This window comes from Leptopilina heterotoma, unplaced genomic scaffold (genome assembly GCF_015476425.1).
Source record: "Leptopilina heterotoma isolate Lh14 unplaced genomic scaffold, ASM1547642v1 Lhet_59, whole genome shotgun sequence".
Classification (NCBI taxonomy): Eukaryota; Metazoa; Arthropoda; class Insecta; order Hymenoptera; family Figitidae; genus Leptopilina; species Leptopilina heterotoma.
The window spans coordinates 1,026,061-1,046,472 of record NW_025111133.1 but is presented as its reverse complement, the minus strand read 5'-3'; the positions used below and the strand labels follow the sequence as shown (position 1 = coordinate 1,046,472).

The 20,412-nt window shown below is 27.6% G+C and overlaps 1 protein-coding gene across 3 annotated transcripts in view; it reads left to right on the top strand.

The window, feature by feature from the left end:
- LOC122508952 (semaphorin-1A-like) overlaps nt 1–20,412 on the top strand; it is a 440,531-nt gene that overhangs the window by 856 nt on the left and 419,263 nt on the right. The gene's annotated exons all lie outside the window — the stretch shown is intronic.

Here is a 20,412-nt window from a genome sequence, read left to right as displayed (position 1 = left end):
CTTTTTGGTTCATATTACTCTTTGGACGGAACATCTTGAGTAAGTTTACGTTTTAGTTACTTTCAAGTTTTATTTTTTTCCCCTTTAGAGAATTTAAGTGTTTGAAAGACGGGCTATTAAGTAAACTGTGGCTGAAGTTGTACAAGTTTTTTTCTCGGTAGTTTCGAGTTTCACACATGTGGGGTGAACACGAGGTGATGGATATTTTACATTATTCCCCTTTTTTCTGACCTTGGTGTTGTTTTTCTGTGCATAAAACTTGGAAGGGTAGAAGAATGACAGGCATTCAGAAATGTTGACCATTTTGACTGAAGGTCCTGCTCAGTGGGAGGTGTGTATTGGACAGCTTTGAAATTAGAAAAGCAAACTCATGTGTTCTGAAATGTCTTCTTTGGTTGATTTGGTGTGAATTTTAATTTTAAAGCAAATATTCAATTTTCTTATTAAATTAGACGTTGGATTTTTTCAGTAGTTAGTTTCCTCTCTGTCGACTAATTAAATTACATTTCATATTAAATATAATTTATTTTACTCATTATAAAATCAGTAGAAATTGAAGAATATTTGAATTATTAAATTAATAATACTAATAATAAATAATATAATTTTAATTACATTTTTTCTTTTCAATTTTGGTTTTGCATGAAAATGTCATGAGGGAATTTTATTTCCACATTAATTAGTTTAATTAAAATTTGCGAATCTCCTAATTGAATTATTAAGTCTTGAAATAAAAGTACATTGAATTAAAGTGCATAAACAATTTTTTCCTTTTCTCGGAAAATATTTCTTTTCCTTGAATTTCAACTGAAATATTTACAGGCAGATGAAGTCTGAGGTTTTCTTTTTATAAAGTCTTTGATAAATTCCCAGCATGTCAAGCATTATTGAATTTTAATTAAAAAGTAATATTTGTTCTATGAAATTGAATTTTTTAATGTTTAAAATAAAAATTTTAGATATAGAAAAAAATAGTACAAAGGGAACTATATTGAAAAACTCGGTTTAAACTAAGAGAAAAATTAATTTTAAATCAATTGTGATTTATTCCTTGTAATTTAAATACTTTGTTCATTTTATGAATTTTTCTCATTTGATTTTTGTAGAAAATTTTTATATTCTCATTTTTTATACGTTAAAATCATTAGAAAATCAATATATGTAAATTGTTAGAGAAGTTATTACGTATTATGTTTATAAGTTTGAATACATATGTTAAGTACACTTAGTCAAAAGTTCAGTCAAAGCGTTTGCCAGTACGTATGCCACTCTACGGTTATTTTATGTCGGTTTAATAGAATAATTTCAAGAATTTAGTTTATTAAAGGTAAAAAAGAATAACAAAAGAAATTTTTCAATATTCTAGATATATTTTTTATTTATTTGTTTCATTTATGTTGAATAACACATTGTTAGTTTGTAAAAGTGTAACGAGAAATAATGGATTTTTAGCGTAGAAATTTCTGCGTCTTGCTATCGGTTAATTTTATCCGTATATATTGTGTTTTCTCGCGATAAAATTAAACTAATGATAGCTTGTTAGATAGAGGAATGAGAATTAAAAAGAGACGATTACAGAGTACATAGACCCTCCTATCAGAATCTACTTTAGTTTGGATTGTAACCATTTTCTCACGAGTGATTCGTGCAGAAAAGCAGGTATTTCTGTGATTCGGTGTGACAATAAAAATAATTTAATGACCAGTGCGTGGTTAGAAAGTCTACTTGGCAATTCAAGCCACCGATACTATATGTGTGTTCACTATGCAGCCAACAAAAACCGGTTTTGAACTTTCTTTATATAAGGGGACGGAAGGGTATACATATGTGTGTGCACAGTTGTGAAGGGGACTTATATACAGGCGATGCAGGTGATCGCAAAGTCCGTTGGCGTCTCTTCCCACAAATACATGCATATATCATATGCGAGATCCACGCACGAGGTTTTTTTGAATTTTACGCTCGATTCTTTATTTTAAAATCGACGTCTCTCTGAAAAAGAAAGGAGCTGTACCGAAAGCGACGCGACGGCGTCTTGACGTTAATAAATAGGGAACCGCTAATTTTACAAATATATTGGACAACTGCGACTTGAAAATAAACATGAGTTAAATATTAAAAAAAAAAGGCGCGACAAAGTTGTAGGATTTAAATACTCAATTTACATAACAACACACACGCAATAACTTTCCTGCTCCGGAATCCTTGAAAGCATTTATTCCTTTCGTTGGATACTTTTAACCTTTCAGAAATTTGGTGCCTTTTTATCTCTCATGCATAAAAAAATGAATACTCTCAAGTGAATATGAAGTTTATAAATTATTTTCTTTTTCGACTCGGTGTTGGCTCAACTTACATAAGGTTTACAGTTTAAGGAAAAATAACTATATTCCCTGAAGTAAATCGGAAAAAAATCAAAACTATTTTTTAAAGATTTTAATAAAATCATTCCGTCGACGCTAAGCGTCAAAAACTATTTTTTCTGGTTTTTAGAGATGAAAATGTCTGTCAAAATCTAAATTCTTTAGAAATCAGAATTTATTGGTTGAATAGCAAAAAATCGAAGGTTATTTTCAACTAATTCATGGAGGTTAGGATCGAAATAACATGGTACAATACTATACAATATGAAATATATATGTAACCAAGAGGTAGTAGTCCTGTTTTAGAGAGAGATTTCTGTCATGAGCAAAAAGGTTTTAGTGTCTGCTCCGATTTTCGACTCGGTCTGCTGGAAAAAGACAGGTCGCAAGAGCAATTAATTGCATCGAAATTAGTGAAGAGGAGTTTAAAAAAGCGTAAAGCGCGAGACAGAGATTGATTTCATTTCAAATTGTAATTGAAGTCATTAATGTCGTCACTAATGCAGGCATTAATTTAGGTCAATTGTGGTTGTAGCGTGTACTCTCCCTTTCTCTCTCCCTATTACTCTGTTGTTTTTTTTTGTATTCCGAAAGTCATCCAACGATAATGAAGATGTAATTACGCATTCAGCGTAATTACGCAGGGAATGGCATCACAAGCACAAATCGCAACAACACAACGTACGGTTTTTACAGTTGTCCTACCTCTGAAACAAAAGTAATACTTTCTAATTAGACAAAAATATGATTTAAATACGAAAACAAAAAGAAATTTCTTTTCGTTTTATTCCACTTTTCATATCGTATTTAAATCATATTTAAATCATATTTTTAGAATATAATTTCCAATGATAGAAATGTTTTCTCCAAGTATTTTAACCTTGTTTATTTACCTCCACTATTGACATTAGCGTGCAGTGTTTACCTCGATTGTTTGTGAAAAATTAAGCGATCATAGATTTAAAACTTCTTTCCGTTGATGATTTTATGAATAATAAGTTTATATGTGACGAAGACAAAGGGGCATAAATAACGCGTAGAACGTGCGTGTTTTTTTGCTTCTAGCCTTGAACGTGATGGATGATTCAAAATCCATTTTACGTTTTTGTATATTTTTTTGATTTTAGGGCCTGAAATGTAGAATACACACATATATAACCGTTGACGTAGTTTCTTTATAGATTTTTTTGTTTTTTCCTCGGAAAAAGTTTTCTTATTTGTAAATCTTATTTATCTGGGTCAAAGTTTTCTTTAAACGAAACGATTTCTTCTCTGAGATTTCACTCTGGAAAATCCAATATCTTTTCTTGTATTCAATTTTTAATAGGAGTGAACGTCGCGTCGTATCAAGTATCCGCATAAGCACTTTTTATGCTGACAGTGACACAAAACTAACTTTATATACACGAACTCGATAGCCGTTATTGCTTTTACCCTATCTTTCCTTTTTTTAATTGAATAATTTTTCATGAAACTTTTTCACTTTTCAATATAAAATTGTTAAAATATGGCATATCAAATTTGTTAGTTTTCGAGTATTCTCAAATTAAGAATACCAATTTTTACAAAGGATTTTTTTATTCACACATTGTAAGTAGAAAGGTATTAATTTAATCATTTGGTTTTATTTTAAACCCGAAATCAGAACTGTTTTTAAAGTTCGGCATTATCATCCAAAGAAGAAGATTAAATTAAACACAAATATTGGTTGTTTTATAAAAATTGATAATCATTTTATGTATACACAATATGAACATATTTTTTAATATGAGGATACGACTTCATTTCCCACATTTATTATTCAGAAATTTTCTGACACGCTGTAGTTTTAAAATTTAATTCGCGTGACCGATATATAAGGGTGATTTTTATGGATGAATTCATTTTAGCAGCTGCTCATATAAGCAAATTACTTTGAAAGTACGTGAAATGTAAAAGTAGATGAGAGGGGCAGTTATATAGATGGACGTCGACCACATGTGTGAATGAATGCAGAAACTATTATACAGTCGAGTCACATGTCCTCTTGAGTATGTATAACATCAGAAAAAGGCTGGATATATGTGTAGCATGCAGTGCATATGATTTTCTCATGAACCCTCGTGTGTACATTAATTGCTTGACTCATATACTATTTCAAGTGTGCATTCGACTCCTGTGAAATCTCATTTTAACTCTCATCGTTTCTTTCTAATTTCGTATTAATTGAATCTCTCTTTTTTCAAAAAAAAATTGATGACATGTTTCATTTGGAAAAAAATTCTTTTATGTCATTTTTAATTCAATTTAATTTAACATAGCGCACTGAATTATAAACTTAAATTGATCAAAGTCCTAATAATTTTTAACTTTTTTTAGAAGTTTCTTTTTGTCGCTTTTCACCCTTTGTCCCATTTTTTCAATTAATCTTTTTTTGATGATTTGTCACCTTTCCCACCTTTGCAGGGCTCGGATTGTGTGACTTTTACGACTTTTTTTTCGACTTTTCTAAGGAAATGTGACTTTTTTTTTTTTTTTTTAATGAAGAAATCGATCACTCCGAGTCTTCGACTCGGAGCAATCGATTTCTTCATGTTTTATAATAATTAAACAATTAAAGAGGATTGAGTGTTAAAATCATTATTTTATATTATAAGACTTTATAAAAAAAATTTTTATTATCTGTTATGAAAATAATTGAATTATTGGGAAGAAATTTATAAAACATTAAAGTAATTGAATTTTGTAGAAGAATTTTGATATTTACAAAGATAATTGAAATTTTGAGGAGAATTTAAAAGAAATTTTTGAAAATAATTTAATTTCTGCCAAGAATTTTTTTACTTTTGAAGATATTTGAATTTTCCAAAGAATTTTATCAGAACTTATGAAAATAATTAAATTTCCAGGATGAATTTTATTATTTATGAAGATAATTAAAATTTTGACGAGAAATTTAAAAAAAAATTGAAAATAATTGAATTTCTAGGATGAATTTTATTATTTATAAAGATAATTCAAATTTTGACAAAAATTTTATTAAAATTTTTGCAAATAATTGAATTTCAGAAAGATCCTGAAGTTCTGAACGTTCAAATGAACGAAATTTATTTATTCATTTATTTATTTATGATAATTTTGACGAGAAATTTAAAGAAAATTTTGAAAATAATTGAATTTCTGCGAAGAATTTTATTACTTTTGAAAATAATTGAATTTCTAGAATGAATTTTATTATTTATAAAGATAATTGAAATTTTGACAAGAATTTTTTTATTAAAATTTTTTGCAAATAATTGAATTTTAGAGAAGAATTTTATTATTCACAAAGATAATTGAAATTTTTTTTTAAAAGTAATTGAATTTTGCAGAAGAATTTTGATGTTTGTAAACATAATTAAATTTCTTTAAAGAATTTTCGTACTTTTAAAGATAATTGAATTTTACAAAGAATTTTATCAGAACTTTTGACAATAATTAAATTTTTATGATGAATTTTATTATTTATAAAATTTTGACAAAAAATTTTAAAAAATTTTGTATATAATTGAATTTCTGCGAAGAATTTTATTACTTTTGAAAATAATTGAATTTCAGAGAAGAATTTTATTAAATTTTTTTTAAATAATTGAATTTCGGAGAAGAATTTTATTATTTTTATAAAAATAATTGACATTTTAAAGAGAGTTTTTTAATAAAATGTTAAAAATACCTAATTAAAATTTTGCTATGAATTTTATTAAATTTTTTTAAATTTTATTTCGGATTGTTTGATATTAATGTATCTGTTGTCGAGAAATGTGATTTTTTTTACAATTTTGTGTTTTCTTTTTGTTTTTTTAAGGAATTCAGTGCATTTTATTTATAAACATTTGTTTATTTTTCTAGAATTTAACATATGATCCAAATTGAATGATAAATTGAAGTAATGATATTGTATTATAAGGAATTTAAGTATTTATTTTAACCGAAAAAGGAACTAAAGTAATGATTGTATTTAATTAATAATTTCGAGAGTAGACTGTATCAGTATGGCAAACATTCTCCAATATCCCAACTATAGGTTAATTAAGAATAGAGCAATTTAATCGATACGAAAGTGGATATGGGTTTTGATAATATTTAGTGTGTAAATATTGTAAATTCCATTTGAACGGAATTGTCACTTGAAATGTGTTGAAAGTTTTGTTCACTTTTGTGTTCGCTCTCTTCTCGTCGGCCACGATATATTCAGTTCCGGGAGATCGGCATCTATTGTGGCGCCAGTGTAACCAGTGTTGGTAATTTTCATGAGAGGATAAATAGGAAAACTCGTGTGCGATCGTTACCTACTTTCAATTGCACTTTGACATGGTTTCGGAGATATTGTACGAGTCACGATCCGTCGTCGTGAACTATAACGTAAACCGCATAAATACAGGAGGTTTACTAAATACAGAAGAGGGGTAGGTCCATTGTGATTAATCTTGTTTCAATGACACACTATCGCATACGTATATGTGACTGTCCGCGACAAAAGGGACCTTAGCTCCATGTAAATACATGGGAGCTAAGGTCCCTTTTGTCGCGGACAGTCACATATATGATAGAGACCCCTTATACAAAGCCGCTCATGCCTTTGGCATTTGAAAACAAGAGACCATTGCGCAAACATAACACACATCTTGTGTGTTTGTGTGTATATACGCGCTTTACATACAAGTTTAACGTCAGTAGTGGATGAATATTGCGGATCTTTTTTCTTTTTTTTCTCTCTCCTATATCAACGCGCATTGACAATGCATTAAATGTTACATCTTCGCCTCTCTCGCATTTCTTGTGTGTGTCAGGATTTCGTAGTTTCTTTTTATCTAACTCAACCGTTCGTGTTCAGCCTGTCGAGAGCGCGAATCGTACACGAGAAGAATAATTGCGTGACAAGATTGTAAAAGCAGCCGGAAATGAATTTTAATGCTTTTTTCAAAATGCCGAGTCTCGTGCTGCGCCTTATACTCGAGTTTTTCTCAATAGTTTGCGAAAATTCTGAACCGTTTGATTCTAGGGAATTAAATATGTGTGTGTGTGTGAGAGAGAGGGGGAGAAACAGCATCTTTCTCTCTCTCTCTCTCTGCGATTTGTCGTGTTTGTAATGGCACAACACAAGTTTTTAATTGTGGCGAGAGATACGAAAAACAAACTGCTCGAGAACATTCAACAAATTTGTTCCGCGAATCAACGCCTGTTTAAAAAAAAGTTATCCTCGAGGAATGTTATGTCATTTTTAATTGTCGAAAGAACTAATTTAATTTGATGAATATGTTTTGTACGGATTTTGTAAATTCACATCTAAAAGCCTAAAGAGGAGGTTAAAGTTTTGAACGTTCAAATGAACGAAATTTATTTATTTCTTCTTCAAATTAAATTTTTATTACTATAATTTTGCGTCACTATTAAGCAAATTAATTATAATGTTTCTAAATGTAAAATTTGAGTTTTTAATTTGAATTGTAATCAATAATCTATGAAAATATTTTTAACAAAAAATATTTCGTTCATTTGAACGTTCAAAACTTTTTGTTCATGCCTAAAGGGCTTTATTTTAGCAATTTACTTTTAATCGGTACTTTGAGTTAGGACTGTTGTAATTTAAATCACTTCAGGTTTACCACAAGTCAGAGAAAGTTGAATTAGATCGGGGAAAAGTCAGGAATTTTTATTAAAAGTACTGGAAAAAATTAAATTTTTAGAATTCATAAGTAAATTCTGAATTTTTTTTGTCTTTTTTGTTTAAAAATTTCACAATTTTTTCAATTATTTTCATAAATAATAAAATTCTTTATAGGAATTACTTAAAATTTTAGATAATAATTGAATATTAATAAGATTGTAGCATGAATTTTTAGAAATAATTGAATTTTGAAAAAGTTTCAAATTAAAATCTTTGAAAATTTGAATTTCTCCTAATTTTTACTAACAATTCTGTAAAACTAATTTTTTTGAAAAAGTTAAATTGAATTTTACGTGAAATTATTATTTGAAGTTTTTATTTTTTAAATATTTAATTGTAGAATTTGCGAATAATCGAAATTTTCGTAAAATTGAATTGTAAACAAATGAATTTGAAAATTCTCAAGGAACTTTTGCAAAAATTATTAAAAATAATTGATAATTGAATTCTTTTGAGGAATATTGATAAAATTTTAGAAAATAATTACATTTTTCGAGGAATTTATTTAAAAATGTATTATAAATAATTGAAATCCTGGGAAGAATTATATTATTTAGGAAAATAATTGAATTCTTGCAACGAATTTTATTAAATTTTTTTGAAATAATTAATTGAAATCCTGTGAAGAATTTTATTATTTAGAAGAATAATTGAATTCTTGCAACGAATTTTATTACTTCTTTTTAAATAATTGAATTCTTTTGAAAAATTTTATTGAAATAGTAGATTTTGAAAATATCTGATTTTTAAGCTAATAATTTCATTATTTGTGAAATGTAATATTGAATTCTTGCTAAAAAATTTTGAAAATAATTACACTTTTCGAGTAATTTATTTTAAATTGTATTAAAAATAATTTTTATTTCTATGAAAATTTTTATTATTTATGAAAATAATTGAATTCTTTCAAAAATTAATAAAAATAATTGATTTAAAGAAGAATTTTAGTTAAAAATTGTAGAAAATAATAATTATTATAAAACATGAAGATATCGATTGCTCCGAGTCGAAGACGCTGATTGATATCTTCATGTTTTATAATAATTTTTTATAAGTTTTTCAATTTCAAAAAAGTCTTGAATTTGAATCTTTTCTAGAATTTTAATTCCTATACTGAAAAATAATAATGATTAAATATTTATTTGAAATAAAACTATCCATGTTTTCGAAATAAATTTACAATTACCTTGAAATTGTAAAAAAGTAAAAGAGTCATAAAATTTTTTTTGTATAGAAAATATAATTTAACTTCCGGAATGATTTCCAGTTCATTTCAAAGCAGAACAAAGGATTAAAAATAATATAAGTTTTAAAGTTCATCTACTTATATAAAATTGTTTTTAGTCTGAGTGCAATGTGAGTTCTTTTTATAAAACCTTATTATTATTTTAACTCGAAAGATTTTTGTAATATTTATTAAATGACGTGCATTTAATATATGCTATGCATAATTATGTCATAATATTTTAATTTATTTCGTAAGCTTGAGTTGAATTTTCGAGTTATGTGGGATATTTATATATATATATATTATTTATTTATTAAATTAAATTCACTGTCTGAGAAATTTATATCGTGTCAAATGAAATAAATAACTGTCGGCAGTCGAAGAATATTTCAATATTTTGAATTTCAATAATTGAAATTGATCACTAGATTATTAATACATATTAATATAATATTGTATTATTTCAAAATATGAGAGATTGAAATGAGAGATTTTCAATACTTATTTTAAATTGATGATATTTTGTAGATTTTAATCTGGAAATAGGTATTTGAAGTAGAAAATCCATTTCTGTGATTTAAGAGCTAAAATAGTTTTCTATTTTCAGTTTCGTAAGAACTAATTTGAGTTTCGAAAAAATATTTTTTGGTTTTATTATCGTACAAGCGGCGACAGAACAATAAAGTTTCATTTTATTAAAGTGAATTAAATTTTTTTTGTATTGAAACTATAAATAAAGTTTCATTTTAGAATTAAATTTGTTTATATTTGACCCGTGGAAAATATTTAAATAAGCAAAATCTTGTATGCATTCAATAAGTAGAATTTGAGAGACGAAAAAGAGAAAAAATGAATATAGTTACGCGACCTCGTCTATAACAAAGAAAACGCCTGAGGATATTTTCGCGCAACCAAGGTCGAAACTTGGAAAGGATTGGCCCATGAGATATAAACTTGTGCGGTGTAAAAATTGCGCCTCGCCTGGGCGAATTATGAGCGAGCGCTGAGAAATATTATTCTTTTTTTTCTTTAGAGATTCATTAATTTTGTATTTTAATTGCACTTGATACAAGAGAGTTCGTCTTGAATTTTTAGAGCTGGAAACTCCTAATTGAAATGCCAGATTAGAGCATTTACATTGAGACGCTCGGTTGGTTGTGATTCGGGCTTTAATCCTGTAAACGCTGTGGGGGATTTAATCGAGTCGAATTTTACCCCCATCTCCTTATAGTGATTTAGGTTTTGGTATTCTCCGGAATAGAGGTTTGGGAATTAATGTCGTGTAGACCAACGAGAGGCAAATATTTTTGTATGTCGTTATAACATTTTCGAAAGAACATTTTCGAAAGCTAAGTGAGTTTAAATAGCAATGTCGTCGTCGTCGTCGTCGTCGTTAATTCGAATCCAAGGCAAGAAAACTTTTCTTCTCAAGGAGCAAGCACACCAGTGTAATTAAAGGGAATATCTCGGTCTTTTTATTTACTCTTCGAAACACTCTTGAAACTGAGTTTCTTTTATCGTTGTCATTTGTGTCGCCTGCAGTGGGACCTCCTTGATCGCACACTTAGAACCTTCTTTAGAGGTTAAAACTCTTGAGATCCCAACTCTCTGACAAGGAATTCTTTTTCCTCGAAAATGGAAAATGTACATAATGGCAGATAAAGCTAATAGGGATTCTTAATGTTTTCTTCACATAAAAAACTATTTAGTGTCAGGTTTCATCCTTCTCGTTTTGTACAATTCGGAGAGATTACGATTTTGTCGGTGTGATTATATAGATCGTTTTGGGTAATTTAATGTCTTCATTTGTTTTCACTGTTAAACTAATTTGGAAACTAAATTTTCTATTTGTTTTTCTTTCATAGAAAAATTATTCAACCAAAAATAAAAGTGTTCTTTTCTGTATTTTCTCCTAAGTTTTCAACGTTCAAATGAATGGAATTAATTTGTTTCTTTTTCGACTTTTCTTACAAATTTTGCGACAAAATGCTACATTTTTAGCATAAAATGCAGTTTTCAATTTAGTTTTGCTTTTGAATAATTTTTCTAATTAAAATCTGAAATATACAATCAAGAAGATTTTGAATAATTGAAATCTTGTAAAATTTAATTAAAAATAAATAATTTTTTTCCAAGTTTTTTATTACAATTTTTGAAAATTAACTTTTGAAGAATTTTAATTGAAAATTTCGGAAATAATTGAATTCGCAAAAATTTTAATAAATAATCTTCCCAAGTGTAAATTGAAAAAAATGAAAATTCATGAAAATTATGTACTAAAAATACTATGAAAATAGTTTTGAAAAAAGTAATTCTCTGAATTATTTTGTTCTAATTTTTTAAAATTTCAATTATTTTCAATATTTCCAATATTTTCAAAAATTCCAAATACATACACAAAATAATGACATTAAAATTTTTTAAAATTATTTTTAAAATTTTGGAGAAAATAATCATATTTAAAATTTTTAATTCAAATTCTCTCAAAAAATTATATTTTTTTAAAAATTCTTTAATTCTTTTCGCTAAATTACATTACAATATTTATACAAAACTAATTTTTGGAATTGTTTTATCATAATTTTTTAAGATCTAATTAGCTTCGAACAAAGTGAATTAAAATTTTTTTAAATTTACTATTTTAGAATTTTTTGAGAAATCAGTTATAATTAAAATTCTTCAAAAATTTGATTATTTTTTTATATTTTTTAAAAGCTCAATTATTTTTAAAAGATTTTATCAAATTTTAATTATTTTGCAAAGATTTTACTAAATTTCAATTCTTTTTTAAAAGGTTTTAGCAAATTTTAATTTTTTTGGACATTTCTTGATTGTATGTAAAACTATTGCCTATGAAAAATTATTCAGAAATATTTTTAAAATGTTAATTTTACGAATTTTTTTATTAAAACTTTCGAAAATATTTTACCTTGATATTCTTTAAAAAGAAAAATGAACGCGGTTTCAATTATTATTATTAAAAAAAATGAATTTTTGTATTTAAAATTGAATTCCCCGAGAATTTTCGCAAAATGATTAAAAATTAATATAGATAATTGATTTAGAGATGAAGTTTAGTTAAAAATTGTAGAAAATAATTGAAGATTTTGTCAAAAATATTTCATTTTGATGAGAGGCAAAATTATTACAGTTAAATTTGAATTTTGAAGAAGATATAAATTTTGTTTGAACTTTCGGAACAATTTTTGTTGTACATACTCTTTATATAGTTATTTCCTCTTCTTAAATTTGATTTTCCTGTATACTTAAAATTAAATTTCTCTTCTTTTTTCAACTGTCATTAAGAAAATAAAAAAAAAATGACGTAAAAAATTCTTTTAGAAAGGAAAACGATGAATGACTGTCGAATTTTTGTAAGTTAAGAAACCTTTTCCGACAATTCAATGCGATCATTTTTTAAATAGAAGTATGATTACGTAAGATGATTATTAATTTGATATGACTAATTTTTTTTAATTTCCTAAAGATATATTCTTTCACAAAGAAGTTAATGATTCTTTTACAGGAATGGAAAAAAATGAATAGACCATGTGTTTAAATGCTGAATGATAAAAAATTAACTTTAATTTAGAACAATTTTCTTTTTCTGCTTCTTCTTTATTATAATAAAGAAGAAGTTGTTTTGTGGGATGAATAGAAAAAAAATAATATTATGTTTCGCTTGTGTTTTTAAGTATACAGTATACCATAGAGTCGGAAACGCGATCTTTGCATTGTGCTGAGGTCACACTAAATTTCAAATGTCGTATTTCTTTTGAGCTCGCATTGGAGCTCGCTTTTGAGTCTAAAAAGCGAAAATGGGTGGTAACACTCATCAAAACCCGCCCCTTTTATATTTACGTGTTCCCAGTCGTAACTTTTAAAAACCTTTTTATTAACGTTTATTCTCTCCATTTGAAATGTCAGCTTTAAAATTATTTTTACATTCTTATTTTTAAGTACAAAAATGATTATTTAAAACGATCCATAAATGTACGAAATAATAATAAAGGGACTTTTTTAGTTTTTGATGATTTATTATGAGTGTCGTTTAAAACTCTTGAAAAAAGATTTGTGTTATAAAATGAAGCTTTTGTTGATTAGTCATTTATTCTTTGAAAATGACTATGGCACCCATATTTTAGAATAATAAAAAAGCGATTGTACTTTTTTTTAGGTAACGAGGTTTTTAAGTATATGTTTTTTTTGTATAATAATATAATTCGCGTGCTTCTTGTATGTAAATGCTTGTTTTTATGATCGTCGTATATAACTGTATACAAGGCAGTTTTAAAAATTTGTTTTATATTTTAAATTACCATAATTAGCTCAATGTTTTCTTTATATCATTGAAATAACAAATTTTATTTTTTTGGTGTATATTTAGTTCTGGAAGTTTATGCAGGAAAAAATGATGGTAATTTCTTTTTTTTCTACGCCCCACACCAAGAGTTTATTATTATCTTTCTTGGAGGAAAAATGTGTGCTTTCCGTGAGATATTTTTCGCCGATGACCTTTCCTAATTATCGCGAATTTATTCATGAAGTAAAAAGGAGAGCAAGTTAGGGGTTAGGGGAGGGGGGAAAGCACGCGAAGGAAAAGCTTCTGCCGCCATGGTGTTTTCTTTTCGTTGTTGGCAGTTTATCATTGGGAAATTATGGTTTTTTACGTAGTGCTTATCTCATAAACGCAACGTTATTGTTACCCCCCTACTTTCTGTTATTAAAGTCATTAAAGTATGTTGCTTGAACGGAGCCATGAAAGTCATATGATTTGCGATCCAAGGTATATATATGTGAATGAAGAGGGGAGCACACACCCAAGACTTAGGAAAATATTGCACCACTGAACTCGACAAGTATTATTCCACCGTATTTACTCGCGACTCGAAAGGTAGAACGTCACTACTCTATACAACCATGGCGAATCGCTCTTTACTTTATCGAGGGTAGGAGAAAAGCACACACATTTTTATTCTATTTTATTCCATTTATGGTTGTAGACAATCGTCTAAAGGGTAAAGCATCCAATTATTGTCAGGCGCTGAATTTTATTTCCCTTTTTTTCAAAAATGTTTCTCTTCGAAATTAATAAGGTCGATTTTCTATTTAATAAAATTTTCATACGCGAGATAATTTTCAGTTCAACTTTATTAATTACAAAATTAGTAATTAGAAAAATTAGTTAAAAAATTAATAATTAGTAATTGCAACGAATTGATACAAAAAATGTGGATCAAATCAAAAATTGATCGAAATGTTTTGTTATTATAGTTTGATCCACATTAGTATCAATTTGATTTAGTATAAATTTTTTATTTGATCCACATTTTTGGTATCAATTCGTTGCAATTTGAAATTTTTAAGTTAGCAGTGAATAAATTAGCAGCGTTATTAACTTGAAAAAGATTTTAATGTAAAACCATCTTGAAATTCAACTATTTCAGAGTTTTTCCAATGATATCAGATTGAGACAAAAAACAAATCAAAATAAGTGTTGCGAGGCAACACTTTTGATTTGTTTTTTGTCTCAATTTGATATCCTTGGAGAAAGTGTGTTCTAAAAGTTACAACTGTATTTCTACCGAAATTCAATCATTTCTTTGTTGAAATAATAAAATTATATTCAAAACTTTAATGAATTTTTAAGAAAATAATTAATTAATGATTTTTCAAAATAAAAATTTAATTTTAATAAAACAAAAATATATTTAATTATAGCTTTGTTATCTACTTCTAACAATAAGAGAACTTAATTATTGAAATTCAAAAATAAATATTTTATTGAATAATTAAATATTTACTAAAACTATATCCATATGTGACGCGACACGAGAAAAGGGACCTATCGTTAAAAAAATCGATTTTGAGATTATGGTGCTATTCGATAGATTATTCTTTGCTCTTTTACGTGAAAAAATCAAAAGTTGAAAAACTTAAATAGTGTTAATAATATAAAGCCCGAAAGTTAAGCATGTACGCGTAAATACACGGGTTTTCTGCGCATGGCGTCGCTTTAAACGCTCTTCCTGTAAAATTCTCTTTTGCGGCGATAGGTCCCTTTTCTCGTGTCGCGTCACATATAAAGAATTTTATCAAAATTTTTTTAAATAATTGAATTCTTTCGAAGAATTGTAAAAATAATTTTAAGAACATTTGAATTTTTCAAGGAATTTTATTAAAAAATTTTTAAACAATTGAATTTCAGTAAAAATTTCATTATTTCTGAAAATAATTGAAATTTAAAGAAGAATTTTTTTGAAACTTGAAAATAACTGAATTTCTAAGAATAATTTTATGAAAATTGTAAATATAATAATTAAATAAATTGAATAGTAAATAATTGAATTTTTACAAAGAATGATATTAATATTTTGGAAAAAAATTTATTGATTTAGATGAATTTATTTAAAATTGTTTTAAAAATAATTGAATTTCTGAGAAGAACTTTATTAACATTGTTTTAAGAACTGAATTCTCGTGAAAAATTTTTTTTATTTGTGAAAATAATTGAATTTCTGAGAAGAACTTTATTAACATTGTTTTAAGAACTGAATTCTCGTGAAAAATTTTTTTTATTTGTGAAAATAATAGAATTTTTGCGAAGAATTTTCTTAAAACTTTAAAATAATTGAATTTTCAAGAAGAATTTTATGAAAATTGTAAATAATTTGAATAAATTGACTTGTAAATAATTGAATTTTTACAAAGAATATTATTAATATTTTGGAAAAAAATTTATTGATTTCGATGAATTTGTTTAAAATTGTTTTAAAAATAATTGAATTCTTTCAACAAATTTACTGGAATTTTTTTTAAAGAATTGAATGCCCGTGAGAAATTTTTTTATTTGTGAAAATAATTAAATTTTTTCGAAAAATGTTATTCAAATTTTTTTAAATAATTGAATTCCCATCAGGAAAATATTTATTATTTGTAAAAATAATTGAATTCTTGCGAAGAATTTTTTTAAAACTTTAAAATAATTGAATTTTCAAGAAGAATTTAAGGAAAATTGTAAATAATTGAATTTTGAGAAAGAATTTTATAAATATTTTAGAAATCAATTGAATGATTTAGAGGAATTCATTTAAAATTGTTTTAAAAAAATTGAATTTGTGAGAAGAATTTCGATAACATTTTTTTAAAGAATTGAATTTCCGCGAATAATTTTTTATATGTGAAAATAATTGAATTGTTGCAAAGAGTTTTATTCAAATTTTTTTAAATAATTGAATTCTTATGAAAATTTTTATTATATAATTGAATTCTTGTGAAGAATATTTTTTGTAAAATTGGTTTAAATTATTTATCTGTTTGGAAAAATGTTAGGAAAATTGTATTATCAATTAGTATTTGAATTCATTGACAAAATAGTGAATTTGAACTTTTCAAGACTGTCCTTGACCAGATTTAATTAATTAAAAAACTTGAAGAATATTCGATAATTGAAAACAACATAGAAAGAATGTTAAATGAATAAATTTTCTTAGAGACAAGAATTTTCAAAGTCAAAGTAAATTCTGACTGATTAATGATTAATCTATCGCGTTCGCTATGCACAGCAGCAGCAGCAGCATTGGCAGAGGAAGCTTTGAGACGTTGATAAATAACTAGGATAAAGAAGCGAGTCAGTTATACATAAAAAGTGACGTAGAGTCGTCATCGGTTAACGTTTACGATACGTAATTACTCTACCTGGGAATATCGAGGAAAACATTCCAAGCAGTCCTGTCGGATGTGTACCACGCCTTCAATTCGAATCACTCTTCAACTTCGAGCTCTTCTTTATGAGAAAAAGTATCAACAAAAAAAAAAGAGAGAGAAATATTTATATCAACCACATTTGTAATGACATTTTTACAAATTACCGCACTTAATGGATAAGAGGAAAAATTCTATGGATAAAATTTATGACCATAAGAAAATGATGAAGCTTTTTCATTAAGAAGTTTCATTCGCTATTGATCAAAGATTTTTCTCCCATTTATTAGAAGCTTTCAATTTTTTTTTCTAAATCGATATTCCATTCACGGAGCGCAGTAGTTTAATTTGCATGCTATGGGACACATCACCCTTCAAGATTGATTTTAACAATCGCAATAAGCCGCCATTCGTGGCCGAGAATGAAAATTGCCCTGACGAAAGAAATCATCACAATAAAACTCGTTGACCGATACGATTGTGTGAAGAATGGCCACTTTAGCCAATAGAACGTCAACCAATAGAATTGCTCGCTCCGAACAAGAAGAGAAACTTTTGAAGGAAATGTTGAACGCAAATGGTTTTTAAATTAATTTAATACTACGAACATGACACTAAGATCACTAAGAATCTATAAAGATTTTAGTATCACAATCAGAATAATTGGGTAATAAAGCAAATGTTTGGAATAAATTTAAAGATAATTATATGTAGTTTGATCAAAGGTGATCATTTACCCAAAAAATGATTTCTCATCATCGAGAGATGAAGTTGCAAGAGAGGAATACAATCAGGCTGCGGAGGAAGCAATTCTCGACGTGACCGCCGGTATCAGGCGGAATTAATGCATGTGGCGACCTGTGCAAAAGTTCGTCGTTCACTTGAACGCGTTCCTCTCGCTTGTGAGAGAGCTCGTGTCATTGAACTCCAGTTTTACCCCGAGTAAAAAAATCACCCTGAGAATCGCGTGGCAGTAAACTTTACGTTTACCACATCTATTCAAACCATTTTACTTCCCCACAGAACTCATTTTCAGACTCTATTTTAAGAACCATCAATTGCTGTAAACACTCTTAAAGAACAGTATATAAAGAAAAAAGCAAGCAACGCGCAAACTGTGTCCGCGTTGAGCTAAGTACCTAAAAATATTCTAATTTAAATAGAGGCATTTGCCTCTAAATTCTACCTTGGCTTTAATTTAAGACACACATTTAAATTCTAATTTAAATACATCTTGCTCTCCTTTCAGTGAGATTTATAAACACAAGCTTTAAAGTCTTTAGAATAAGAAGGTTTTTTTTGCGCTGGAGAAGGGATTTCGTGTCCTGTACACAAGTGTTAGAATAGAGGCGCAAAGGTCTAGGAATTTCTAGCGGTTTTTCGCCGCAAAGCATGTAATTTAAGTGGACCAAGGAAAGGTATACGTGAAGTTGACTTAATGAAACGATTATAGCGCCGGGGAACGAAAGTCTCTCCGCTGTGATTATCGGGCGAATTATCGTAAAACCTAATCACAATGCTGGGTTACTGTAATGCAAAGAGCAGACAGCTATAGCCAAATCCTACCAAATCCAATCGGTTTAGATAGAGTTCTGTTTTCTATCTAAGCGTATAATGTTCCCCCCAGAATTTCATGAAATTTCGTACGGATGATAATTGAACCATAGGATTACAAATTCATTCGCTGGAACAAGCGAGAATATTACTTTCAAGTAAAAACTTGGTTTTCTTCAATGCTTGCAAAATTTCATTAAGGGATATATTAATGAAATCTTGCAATGAAATTTTGCAACGTTGGGTTACATCAACCAAGAATGAAAAAAAGCAAACAAGGAAGAGAACTAGTAGGAGGACTTTATCTTGTATATATATATAAGATAAGAAATATCCTTTAGTACTATAAGGGACATCCCCCGGCTTACTTATAACCGCAACGACGAATTTGCGTCGACGATTTTACAATGCAAATCGCGCAACTTGCACGGCGTTCGCGTAACGACTCCGAAATAAGCTCTCTTTGCATTAGCATTAAAAACCGACTTTCGTAATAATATTGCGGTCGCAATAATAATCGCCGCGATTATCGTTCTGGACTTAAAGCCATCTGAGAAGAATAATTATAACTTTCGCGCGCGAGATTGGGAAAAGAATCTTTTTCAACTTAAAATATTATCTTCAAATTCTAAGAAAGCAGATGAAGGACGAATCTTTAAAGTTTTAAAAATATTTAAAAATCGATATTACAATTTTTCAAAGAATATCAAATTGAGACAAAAAACGAATCAAAATTGTTGCGAAGCAATATTTTGCTTCGCAACAATTTTGATTCGTTTTTTGTCTCAATTTGATATTTCTATATAAATATAGAAAATTAATGTATGTAAATATTTTGCTTTTCAGTGAAGAGAATATTCAATAATTAAAAACAGGAAAAGTAAATTACATAATAGTAGGCATTTTACAGCGAATTCACAGTCCCAATATTATTAACAACATGATAATTAAATTTCCAGTTTTGCTATTAATATCTTAATTTAGGATGTACCTCAAGCTGTGTGCTATTGAGAATCTCACAAGATTTCTCATTGCGCAAAATAAACATTCCATTCTACTTGAATGCAAATGTTATGGAAATCCTTAACGTTTCACGTTGTTAAAATAACAAACATAATAAACGCGTTCAAAAAATAAAGTTGGAGGTTTTCTTTTTTGTTTCTAATTTATGAATGCCATTCAATAAATATTTTTATAAAATAGTTTAGTGCATCGCGCAGAAATAATCAACGGGAAGCGAGGAATAGTATATCCAAACCAGAACTTTTTATAGGACAACTCTACACGATTGAAAGAAAACTTTCCGCATTTGCCAATTACGTTAAAAGGAGCGGTCAGAAACCCTAGAAAAGTTTCTCCGTGGGGTTGTTTGCAGCTTAATCGAGCTAGTGTCAATATAAGAAAAGCGCTTGTATCTCGTTATACCTTCCGCGTTTAATCCCATTTCATATTCACTGTATATATCATCAGAGCTAAAATAAATTTTGCTATATCCGTTCATGACGAGTGAATTTCACATATTTTTGGAAGGCAAATTTCATTTACATTTATGTCAAACTAAATATCATAAAAGGGAAACTGTCGTTTAAATGTTAATTATAAACTTTGAATATGTCTTTTTCGTAAAAAAAAGTTTGATGGAAAAACTATAAAAACAAGAGATTAAATATGAAATAAATTATTAATGCCAGAGGCAAAAAAGTTGAATTCTTTATCATTAAAAACTTTATGTTGTAAATTGAGTAAATAGCGTAGGAAAATTACTTTAGGCGCTAACATCAATGCGGAGTATTTTTGGAATAATCAGTTTATCGAATTTTGAAAATGCTTTTTTGTAATAGGGATTTAAATATTAAGATTTCGTGATTAAATTTTTT